At 42.5% G+C, this 12,678-nt stretch overlaps 1 protein-coding gene across 3 annotated transcripts in view; it reads right to left on the bottom strand.

Annotated features, from left to right (window-relative positions):
* STXBP1 (syntaxin binding protein 1) overlaps positions 1–12,678 on the bottom strand; it is a 67,483-nt gene that overhangs the window by 36,123 nt on the left and 18,682 nt on the right. The gene's annotated exons all lie outside the window — the stretch shown is intronic.

The raw sequence follows: 12,678 nt of genomic DNA, 5'->3' as shown, positions 1-12,678 counted from the left end.
ATATTTTCCACAAGAAAAGAATTTTTAGTGAGAATATTGGCATTTTTTAAACACATATTTTTGCAACTCTCTTTAATGTCTGGCTTCGTAGAAGACGGCTGATTCTCCCGTCTGCTTCTGCAATCTGCTGCGAATCTGGAAAACTCTACTGTGCACTTGAGAGAGAGTAAGAGTGAAAAAGGCAAATAACCCCTTGTCTTATTATAAAGATGGTTTTAACCTCATGGACTCCCAAAAGGTCTCGGGTTTGTGAACCACGGCCTTAAGTAAGTGAGTAAAAGGCTGTGACAACACCTCAGCCACATGAGCCCCCTCAAGCTCCAAACACAGACGTGAAGAGCAGTTGTGATGTCTTTCCAACCCTGAGCACATCTGTGGATGCTCTTATCAAAAATCAGCATTTTGGTAAGCCCCAGTTTCTATAACGCCGTCTACACAGAAGTCTACCCAGACAAGGAGGTTTCATAGGAAATATCACTTTGGCCACTCTTTCTAAATCCAGGTTACACACAGGCCTGGAAGGACTCAAAGGCTAACAGGTGTCATTAGCAAGTGTGTTTCAAACTTTAGGTCATTCTCCAGAGCACAACAGTTCCTAACTCTGCTTCTGACTATGTTCATCTGATGTGTCATAAAAGTGTTCTAAAATTTTCAAGAACATTTTACCTGATTATTAAAAAACACATACTCACTGCAGTAAACTTGAAAAACACAGAAAAGTATAAAATATCATCTATTACTTGTGTACATAAAAAAATCAAAAAGAAAAATCATCTGTAATCCTGCCAACTTGCAATGCATAATTAACATTTTAGTTTATTTCCTACTAGCTTTTTCCATGCACCTTTACATAGTTAAGATCAGCTGTATATAAAATTTTATATTATGCTTTTTTCATTAACAAACTCATTTCCCCATGTTAATAAAAATGCTTCCTAGGATTTTATTTTTTTTGTGAGGAAGATCAGCCCTGAACTAACATCCATGCCAATCCTCCTCTTTTTGCTGAGGAAGACCGGCTCTGAGCTAACATCTATTGTCAATCCTCCTCCTTTCTTTTTTCCCCTGAAGCCCCAGTAGATAGTTGTATGTCACAGGTGCATATCTTTCTAGTTGCTGTATGTGGGACGCGGCCTCAGCATGGCCGGAGAAGTGGCGCATCGGTGCGCGCCCGGGATCCGAACCTGGGCCGCCAGTAGCGAAGCGCACGCACCCAACCGCTAAGCCATGGGGCCAGCCCTTCCCAGGATTTTAAATGCCTGCAAAATAGTCTCTAGTTTTGTCAACAATTTTCCCAGTAGCCATTTAGATTATTTCCCACGTTTCAGTGTGGTGAAAAATTGGGAACAAATACATCTAATAATAAGGCAGTGGTTAAGTCAATTAGGTTATATTTGTACAATGGAATACTATGTACCCATTAGAAATAGTGATATGGAAAAATATCTACTCATTCATTTACTCTTTCATTCAGTAACATTTGTTGGACGACCACTGTTTGTCAGTCATTGGACTAAGCACCAGGAAGGAACACAAGAAGATACGGTGCTGCTCCTGTGGAGCGTACACTCTAGTGAAGGAAGCAGATGCTAAACAAAAAGAGCAATCGCAACTTGTCATAAGTGCTCTGAGGTAAATAAATCCAGGCAATGACAGAAAAAAGCAGGTGTGGATAGCTACCTTCAAGAGGGGATCAGGCAAGGCCTCTCTGAGGAAGTGGACCCGACGAGGAAGATGCCAGCCACTCAAAGGCTGGGAAAGGAGAGGGAGCAGGCACAAAGGCTTGAGGTGAAAAAAGGAAAAAGAGCTTGACATTGTCTCGGAACTGAAGATGCTATAAGCTGAGGTTGGAGGCCAGATCATACGGGGCCTTGATAGGAGTATGATTTTGTCTGAAGGGCACTGGAAAGCCACTGAAGGTAAGGACGTAATCTGATGTGCTATAGAGAAACGAGATTGGACGGGCCAAGAACAGAAGCAGGAAGTAGATCGAGGAGGCTCTTGCAATCGTCCAACCCTGACTGGTGGCAGTGGAGATGGCGAGAAGTGGATGGGTTTGATACACATTTTGGGGTGTGTATCCCAACAGGGCTAGCTGCTGAACTGGATGTGGGGGACAAGAAAAAAAAAGAAATCTAAGCCTAGGCTTTTGGCTTAAACAAAGAAATCGATGTAGAGACATTCAGAGGGACAGAAAAGATTTAGAGGGAGGAGAACTGATTTGTAGGAAAATACTAAGAGTTCTGTTTTGGTTATTTTAAGATTGTGATGGCTGAAAGACATCCGAGGGGAGATGTTCAGTAGGTAGCTGGCGGTAAGTCTGGAGCCTGGAAAAGTGACCTCAGCTGGAGTTAAAAATTGGGGAATTATTATCAAATAGAGGTAGGAGGTAAAGCCGGAGAAAACCCCTAACTCTGACAGGACCAGGGAGATGAAGACGGAAACACAGTCTCCATTGACCTTGACAAGCATTTCTGTGAAACAATAAGGATGAAGCCAGACTAAAACGGGTGATGAGGAAGAGACAGACTATCTAGACAACTCTTTCAAGAAGTACTATAAAAGGTAGCAGAGAAAAAGTATGAAAGCTAGACAGAGTAGGCAGAGATGTGAAATAAAGGAAGGTTTTTTAAAGATGTGAGACATTAGAGCATTTTTTGTGATACTGGCAATAAACCAAAAGACAGGAGGAGACTGATGATGCAGGAGAGGGGGTGGATAATTCAAAGACTGAGGCCCCTGAGGAGGAGGAAGAGGTGGGGTCTGAGACACAAGAGAGCCTGACCTGGGGTAGGAGGCAGGCACCACGTCACTTCCGGTAGGAAGGAGGGAGGAGACAACTGGTGGGTTCCAAGAGTGGTGGCAGAGGTGAGGGGTATCCTTGTTGGAGACGAGGTCATTGGCTAAGAGTGGAGGGAGTGGTACTGTATACAGAAGGTTTGAAGAAAGAAGGAATTGAGGGCCGGTCCCATGGCTTAGCGGTTAAGTGCTCGTGCTCCACTGCTGGCAGCCCGGGTTCGCATCCCGGGTGCGTACTGACGCACCGCTTGTCCGGCCATGCTGAGGCAGTGTCCCACATACAGCAACTAGAAGGATGTGCAACTATGACATACAACTATCTACTGGGGCTTTGGGGAGAAAAAGGGAAAAAAAAGGAGGAGGATTGGCAATAGATGTTAGCTCAGGGCCGGTCTTCCTCAGCAAAAAAAGAGGAGGATTAGCATGGATGTTAGCTCAGGGCTGATCTTCCTCACACACACACAAACAAAAAAAGGCATCGCCTCTAAAAAAGAAAGAAGGTATTGAATATCTTCCCAAAGACTAGGAAAGTGAATTTACTACAGGGATGTCTTAGCATTTCTGGACAGTGCAAAGGACTAACTTGAGGTTCATGCCTGTGAATTTAAGGTGAAACCTGGCAGCTCAGCTGTGTGGGATTTTTTCATTTTTCCAACGATGTTCGGCTGTCCAGCAGCGAGCCAGAAAGGAAAGAAGAGTTGGTTTCAAGTAGGGTTAGAGTTTCCCCAGGTGAGTACAACAGAGGGAGAAAATGTTCAAAATAGATAGCTGAGGGAAAAAAGGCAGCTACAACTATGTTTTTAAAAGCACACATGCAGGGCCGGCCCAGTGGCTTAGCGGTTAAGTGCGCGCGCTCCGCTGCTGGCGGCCCGGGTTCGGATCCCGGGCGCGCACCGACGCACCGCTTCTCCGGCCATGCTGGGGCCGCGTCCCACATACAGCAACTGGAGGGATGTGCAGCTATGACATACAACTATCTACTGGGGCTTTGGGGGAAAAATAAGTAAATAAAATCTTTAAACAAAAAAAAAGCACATATGCAGAGGAAAAATTAGAAAAACTTATACCAGGGGCCGGCCCAGTGGTGTAGTGGTTAAGTTCAGGTGCTCCGCTTTGGCAGCCTTGGGTTCGCCGGTTTGGATCCTGGGTGCGGACCTACTCATCGCTCATCAAGCCAGGCTGAGGCGGCGTCCCACATAGAAGAACTAGAAGGACCTACAACTAGGATATACAACTATGTACTGGGGCTTTGAGAAAAAAAAAGAAATAGAGGAAGATTGGTAACAGATGTTAGCTCAGGGCTAATCTTCCTAAAAAAAAAAAATTACTAAAAAAAAGGAAAACATACCAAAATGTTCTTTTTGTGCGGAAAAATTACAATTAATCTTTAATCGTTAATTTGTGCCTTCCTATGTCCTCCAAAGCTTTCTGCATTGAATACATATTATTTATTATAACAAGAAAAATGCTCTAAAACTAATGTGTCAGTGAACATCTTTGTGCCCAAGGCTTTTCTTTGCACAAATTATCCCTTCAGGAGAGTTTTCTGGGTATGGAATGAGTGGATACAGAGTATAAATGTTCTGGGCTCTTGATAAAATCTGCCAAATTATTTTCTAAAAGCACAATTTGCACCCTCACCAGTACTCTGCATGACTCTTCAAATTAACATACTAACAGATAAAAAATATTTTGAGGTTTGTTTATTTTAATCTTTGCTAATGTGACAGTGGAAAATGGTATATTTCACTGTCTTTATTGGAATTTATTGTACTACTGAGGAGGAATATTTTCCTTTTGTTTTTGCCACTACACAAAATTAATTTAAATTCAAGTCACCTCTTGATAGAGAAAGGCAGAGATATAATCTGAAAATCAAAACAAGCATCCCAAGTTCTAAAGACAGAATCACTGTGGCAGCTTCAACCCTTCCTCCCTCCTTATTCCTGTTCCAAAATTCTCAGAGAGTATACTTGTCGTGGGTATTGTTAACGGCCAATTCTAATCCTGCCCTACATTTTCTAATCCAATACCGAAAAGGAAACAAGGATTAGAGTCCATTTTAGCATTAAGAATCAAGGAGCTTGGGCTGCTTCCTCACAGTAATCACGTTTCATCTCCCTGGTAAGTTCCCTTTGTGTGCAGAGAAACAATAAATCCTTCTGAGGCTGGACCAGCCAGCAGGTCTCCTTTCTGCATACCAAACCACGTGTACCTACAGCCAAACCCTCCGCCACCCACCTAGTCTGTGTAGATGGGACAGAAGAGACAGGGGAGCTTCAACTTCTCATAATGGCGAGGACCACGGCCCTAGTGGACTCTGCTTCCCTCATGGCCAAAGGGGTAAGAAAGTAGGTTCCTCTTCAACCACATCTTCTAAGTCCTGGGTGACTCCCAAACTCAACAAATCCCCCCAAGTCCTGAGAAAAACAGCAGGTGGTCCAAGATCATCTGGAACATCTTCAGATGCACCCAACATACCAACTGGAGTCCCAGGGCACAGGCTCTCAGGAAAGCTGCAGCCCCACCCCTGGTAGAGCCCTGCCCTTACAGCCCTGGCACCCATGACCGCCCTCCGCAGTGACACGTGTCAGGACACCTGTGCCCCGGACACACCAAAACATCTGAGATAACATTAGGTGGGCTGGAAGCTTGGGAGAAATGTGACCATTGCCAAAGTCCTCAAAACCATTGGGGAGTCAAATATTCTACACTCCACCCTGCCCCAAACAGATGCACCAGGAGTCTGGTGCCCCCAGACTGGAAGGAAAAGTGCCTCCATTCTGCTGAGGGATTTAGGGATTCTTAACTCAGGCCACACTGCCCTCCTCTTTTACTAACCCAAAGTACAGAGAATTTCCGAAGTTATTCTGGTTCAATAGTGGCAGTTCTTCTAAAAGACACCCTCTTGAATAAACCCTAGTGGTGTGAGGATATAATGCTAGTTACTCAGGCAAAGGTCACCCCCACGCCTCAGGATTAAGAAAAATGCCACAGAAAGTACTAAAGTTAGACAGACCAGGGAAAATCCAGGTTCAGGCATTTGCTGGCTGTGTGATCTTGGGCAAGTTTAAAACGTTTTAAGTTCAGTTGTCTCACCTGCAAGTTTAGAATTATACTATTCTAATGACCTCCTGTGAAGCTTAATGAGATAAAATGTCTAGTATAGTGCACAGCATCCATGAGGCATTCAACACAAGGCACCTACTGTGATGTCACTATAAAAACATCTTATTCACACAGACAAGGAAACAAGAAAATTATCACACATTACATCCACCAATCAAGATTTTTTAATATGATGTAAAAATCCTATTAAAAGGAAATACATATTAAAAATACAGTTTTAACATAATCACAAAAATATTTAGATAGCAAACTATGTGGTTATTACACCAAAAACTTGAAAACTTCTCTGACCTGCAATAAACACGTGAATACATTTTGGAATAATGGCACCAATGTACCAATGTATATAAATCTTAACTGCAAATACAAAATTGAACAGAAGAATCCTCATCCCCTGCTGGGCAGACAGAGAGTGACCTCTGTTTATCTAGAAAGAGATGCATTAATGCTGAAACACAACTAGGAGCCCACAGAAAGTAAAATATATTTAATATCACAACCCAGGCACACAGGACTACATTTTTAATGTGCTTTTACTTAACATTGTTCTGAAAATTCACTTAGACAAGAAAACAAAATGAGGTATAATATTGGTAAGAAAGATGTCGAATATCTGCCTGCAGAAATCACAGAAATCAACAGCAAAGCTATTAGAAACATGAGAACATTTAGTAAGGTGGCAGATACAAAATAAACACATAAAAACCAAAAGGAGTTTGACATGGTAACAATGTCTAGGAAGACAGCTCCGCTGTTGACCAGCATTACTGGGCTGTGACTCCACCCTCTGTTGATCCCACCCACTGCTGGTAGTTCTGCTCTGAAGCAACAAGGAGAATCGTGTTCCTCTTTCCCTGACAGCACTTCAGACATCTGAAGACAGCAAGCAAGTCCTTCTGACTGTCTTGCTCTGGGCTGAAGATTCTTGCTAAACAAATGCATCTTCCCAGGTGGAACAAGTTAATGCTAAACAAGACGGGAGGAAATGGTTCAAATACTTGAAAACAAGCCTTCCAAGTATTCTCAAGCTCCTTCCCTGAGAAATATCCGTTGATACATAAACCATTGGTAACCTAACTACAAACCACTTTAATTTTTTGCCTTTATGTTGTTTTTAATAATACAGAAGTAGCACATTCTTGTTGAAAAATTCAAACAGTAGAGAGATATACAAGTACGAAGTGAAATTTCCCCATTCTTGAGGGGAAACAACCACTACCAGTTTGGGGGCACCCTTACAGATGCTTTTCTGTCCACATACGAATGTGTATGGGAAGGTATGTGCTTACAGTCACGGCTCCTTGGCCAAGGCCTGGGGAGGTAAAATAACTTTCAATGATTCTACTTCTTTGGTGCTTAAGAACTCTTATATTGGAAAGATCCTTAGAGATCATCTAAGGCCAGAGTCCAGGTCCCTTGTTTTGGGATTGAGACACTCCCTGCAAAACACAGCCATCTGGAGTGGGCAGGGCCTCTACCTGGTCAGTCCAGAGTGAGCAGAGATGGGTCTCTGGATCCCTGTCCACACGCTCTCCCCATTACATATACTGTCTCTCAGGCACCAGCAAGGACTAGATGCTGAAATTGAACCCAAGAGTCCTTTTCTCTGTTATATCACAGTGATCACCTGGACACAGTAAAGCAAAGTGATTCAGATTCAAATCCCTGCTCCTCCTCTTACTAGTTCTGACTTTGGGTAAGTTATTAAATCTCTCTGTGTCACAATTTCCCTAGCTGGAGAATGGGAATGACCACACACGCCTCGTCGAGTTATTGTGAGGATTAAATGAGGTAATGTGTGTAAAGCCCTTACTTCAGTGCTTAGAATGGTACTTAAATTAACACTGTTGGCTATCACCATCACCATCATCATCTGTTTTAAATGGCATTTTACCTTCCTAATGAGGAAGAATCCAATGATTTCCAATTGGTTTCTTATTGCTCCTCCACGGAGTTTAGGATATGTCTCCTGTTTTCCAGTTTATCTGCATACAACCTCTTTCATCCACTCAACAACCATGGTTTATTGAACACATGCTATGTGCCAGACAACCCTCCAGGCATTGGAAAGACCACGATGAACAAGCTAAATAAGACTCCTGCTCTTGAGATGCTTACACCTGACGTGGAAGAGAGAAAGTCAATAAACCAAGGAAATAAGATCATTCTAGGGGCCGGCCCCGTGGCTTAGTGGTTAAGTGCGCGTGCTCCGCTACTGGCAGCCCCGGGTTCGGATCCCAGGCGCGTACCGACGCACCACTTCTCTAGCTATGCTGAGGCCGCGTCCCACACACAGCAACTAGAAGGATGTGCAGCTATGACATACAACTATCTACTGGGGCTTTGGGGAAAAAAAGGAGGAGGATTGGCAATAGATGTTAGCTCAGAGCCGGTCTTCCTAAGCAAAAAGAGGAGGATTAGCATGGATGTTAGCTCAGGGCTGATCTTCCTCACCAAAAAAAAAAAAAGATTATTCTAGGGAGAAAGTGCTCAAAGGAAATTTATAAAGTTAATAAGCTGGAGTGTGATGGGAGTTTGGGAGAAGGTCCTCTGAGGAGGTGGTGAGGAGGAACCAACACTGTGAAGATCCGGGGGTAAGAGTTTTCCAGGCATAGGAAGAGCAGGTACAAAATCCCCAAGTCAGGATCAAGGATGGGACAGTCTAGAAACAGAGAGAAAGCAAGTATGGGGAGACTGAGCGAGCTCGGTGAGGGAGAGAATGGTTCATGATGTGCTCAGAGAGGCTGCTTCAGTGTCTCACTTGGTCTTTAAAGCAGTAACTACTCACTGAAGACTCCACAAGTCACTCTCTGTATTCTGCTCCTTGAACACCAAGCCTCATTCATTCACCTTCACACATGACAACTCCCTCCCGCTCCCTGCACCCTCACTCCCGCCCTGTCTCTGGCATCTGGCATAAAATAATGATTTAGCAAATGCCTGCAGAATGAATGAACCCTCTGAGTGGCATGAGTGAGCAGTGCTTGTTGGGAGGGAAATGAGCAGTTCTGTTCACGGTGCACCTCACGGCTGAGTAACGTGATTCCACCCAGTGGCTCTCTGCAACCACCCACACATCCCCTTCCGGCCGCCACTCTCCTGACACCCCCAAGATTCAGAACTCCCAGTTCAAAGGTCACTGCCTAAAATAAAGTCTCAGAGGCTCTTTCACAGGGACTCCTGAGGAGAGAGATCTCTTTATTCTTGAGGAACACGACAGGTAACCTATGGCTACTCTGGCCAAAGCTTGCAAGCCAGAAGGATCTAGAAATGTTCTTCCCTTAACTCTCCTCACTCAAATTCAGTGAGGAATGTGGTATCATACGGATGTGTAGATACAAATGCTCATATCCAAAGTTTCTGCCATCTTAGCATTTCTCCATATACTAATTTTTAACCAGTGTCTGATTGAAAGGTCACAACCTTAGCCAAAATACTTTTAAACACTCATATTAAAGAAAAAACTCAACCAATAATTCATTCTCAATAAGACAAAAGTGCCCACAATAGCAGCAGCATCTAATATTTATTGAAGACTTACTATATGGAATACATTGTCCTATACATTTTATATGTATCACCTCATTTAAAGCTCACAGTGACCCTCAGAGATTAAGTATTATAATCACTCCCATTTTACAAAGGAGGAGACTGAGCCCCAGAGAAGTGAAGTATCTATCAATTGCACAATAAAATGCACATAACCACGTAAAGCCTATGGAGGATACAAAAAAAAGTATACTTCAATTTCTTGACCTCAAGGAACTTACAGTGCAGTTGGGGAAATGAGACATTATACCTGAAGTATAAGATAAAAGTCATTAGAACCCTTATGCACTGCTAGCAGGAATGTAAAATGATGCAGCTGCTTTGGAAAACAGTCCGGCAGTTCTTCTAACAGCTAAACATAGAGTTACCATATGATTCAGCAATTCCACTCCTAGGTACACACCCAAGAGAAATGAAAACACAGGTCTACAGAAAAACTCATACACAAATGTTCACAGCAGCATTATTCATAATAGCCAAAAAGTGGAAACAATCCAAATGTCCATCAACTGACGAATGGATAAATAACTGTGGTATATCCAGACAATGGAATATTACTCAGCCATAAAAAAGGAATGAAGTACTGATACGTGCTACAACATGGATGAATCTTTAAAACATGCTAAGTCAAAGAAGCCAGTCACAATGGACCAAATACTCTGTGATTCCATTTATATGATATGTCCAGACAGGCAAATCCATAGAGATAGAAAGTACATTAGTAGTTGCCTAGGGTGTGGGGATGGGGGAGCTGGGAGTGATGTCTAAGGAGTATGGAGTTTTTTTAGGGTAATGAAAGTGTTCTAAAATTGACAGTGATGATGGATGTACAATTCTGTGAATATACTAAAAGTGACTGAACTGTACACTTTAAATGAGTGAATTTAAATGGTATGCAAATTATATCTGGAGAAAGTTGTTTTTTTAAAAAATCATCAGATGGACCTGGAGGGTATTCTGTTAAGCAAAATAAGCCAGACAGAGAAAGACAAACACAGCATGATTTCACTCATAAGTGGAAGATAACATACAGACAGAACCGTTTGGTGGTTACCAGGGGCAAAGGGGGTGGGGGGTGGGCACAAGGGGTGAAGGGATGCATTTATATGGTGACTGACAAACAATAATGTACAACAAAAATTTCACAATAAAGAAAAAAAGTCATCAGAGAATTTTAGATGAAAATTTCAAACTCAAAAACAAATGCAGTTTTGCTTAATACGGAACAGTTCCTTAGCATCTTCATCTGAAGACAGGTACCCTGGCTTACCCCTATAAAATGTCAGTTATCTAAAATTATAATTTACTATAATTTTGTATCTAAATTGTACTTTGTGGAAGTGAGAGAGACCAAAACAGAGACCACAAATTGTCAGCCACAGGGCAAGAACAGGGTACCCCTCCCAATAACTGTAGAATGACAATTGCTTAATCTGAGAATGTTCCTGTTTAGGTTTGCTTTTGAGTGGTGGGAAGTGGGAGAGAAGGGAGGGGCCGATTGTCTGGAGTGGTCACAAGCTTTAGAATGTGTAGAGATGGGTGAAGAATGACCAGATTACACTGCCCTTGTAAGCACACCCGCAGATTGCATAAGACTCAAATGTCTAGTGTTATAACATCCAGAACTTGGGCTACTGCCAATATCTGAGAAGCGTGCACGATGATAAATAAATGCCTGATATCCGAAAAATCAAGTCCTAACCTCAGACCCACAAAGATGCCAGACAGAGTTACAGAAATGATTATGCACTTTCTCTTTGACAGGAAATCCTCATTTTCAATCTTATTTTCCCCACTGTTTCATAAGTTTTAGAGCCAAAAGGTTAAGGAGCTAGCAAGCCTCTAAGCAAAGCCTCACAGACCTTGGAACTTGGATTAATAGAAAGGAAATCTTAAACTGGGGACGAAAAGATTAGGAATAGGAGTTCGCAGAGCACTGTAGCTGCAGCCTCCTCACGTCAGTGCAAAGGAGAGCTATTTTCTTCTTCCTAAGGTTGCCTAAAACAGCTTGTTCCTTGGATAAAAGGAGCTGTGAAGTTAGCAAATATAGACAAATAGAAAAATCAGTAAAAAAATGGAAACCAAAACAATTTATATCTTCTTAAAATCAATAGCTTATAGTAGTAAATACTATTTAGCTATATTAATATTTTGAAACAAAAAGACTAAACAAAGACAAAAAAAATAGTGAAATGCAATTAATCTTCAGACAGCACTAATATTATTTCATAAGCATTGTTGAATAAGACATTTTTAAAAGAAAGGACTCAAGAACGAGGACCATTTTATATAAGAGAGTGACAAGCACGCAGTTATTTGGGAAACATTTTACATTTTTACACTACATTTGCTAAAGAAAGAAACAAACAAACACACGCTGCCCTACGCATTACCGACAGCAGCAGACCTCAGCTGTTCATGTCCCACTTGGTCTGCCAGCCTGTATCTGTTTCTCTGGAAAAAGCTTTTCCTCCTCCTGGTACAGACTTTCTGATGACTGTAGTAATTCCTCCTTGAACTGTGGGGACCAAGAATAGGTCTCTATTTGATCTTGGCAGGAACCCAAGATGTGACCAGTATCTTAAATTGGTAGATGCAGCATTTAATGGCTCCAAATCACATTTCTTGACTTACATGGGAGTTTCCCTAAGGACTAAAGAAAAAACAGTCTGGAAAGAGTGGAAAGAATGTTTCATATAGTTCCAGAAACCCAGAGCAGACAGGGGACATAAAGATCATTTAGCCCAGTGGTTCTCAATGGGGAGTGACTTTGCCCCTCAGGGGACATTCAGCAATGTCTGGAGACATCTTTGATTGTCAAGATTGGAGGGTGCTACGGGCATCTACTGGGGAGAGGCCAGGGATGCTGCTAAACATTCTACAATACACAGGCTCATACCCCAAATGTCAATAGTGCTGAGGTTGAGAAACCCTGATCTAGTCCATTTTATAAAGAAACTGAACATGAGAGAGATCAAGTGACTTGTTTATGATAGTGGTGGTAGGAATCACCTTATCTTCAAGTCCAAGACTCTGACCAGCCCAATCTGCTCTGCTCTAAGATTTAACCTGCTTCAGGTCTTTGGGTCTGAGATATTAAAAAATGTTTAGTCTCGGGGCCAGCCCAGTGGCATAGCAGTTAAGTTCGCGCGCTCCGCTTCGGCAGCCCAAGGTTCGCAGGTTCGGATCCCAGGCGCAGAC

The sequence above is a fragment of the Diceros bicornis genome, chromosome 28, assembly GCF_020826845.1.
Source record: "Diceros bicornis minor isolate mBicDic1 chromosome 28, mDicBic1.mat.cur, whole genome shotgun sequence".
Classification (NCBI taxonomy): Eukaryota; Metazoa; Chordata; class Mammalia; order Perissodactyla; family Rhinocerotidae; genus Diceros; species Diceros bicornis.
The sequence above is the reverse complement of the archived record's forward strand: the minus strand, read 5'-3'. Positions and strand labels throughout refer to the sequence as shown.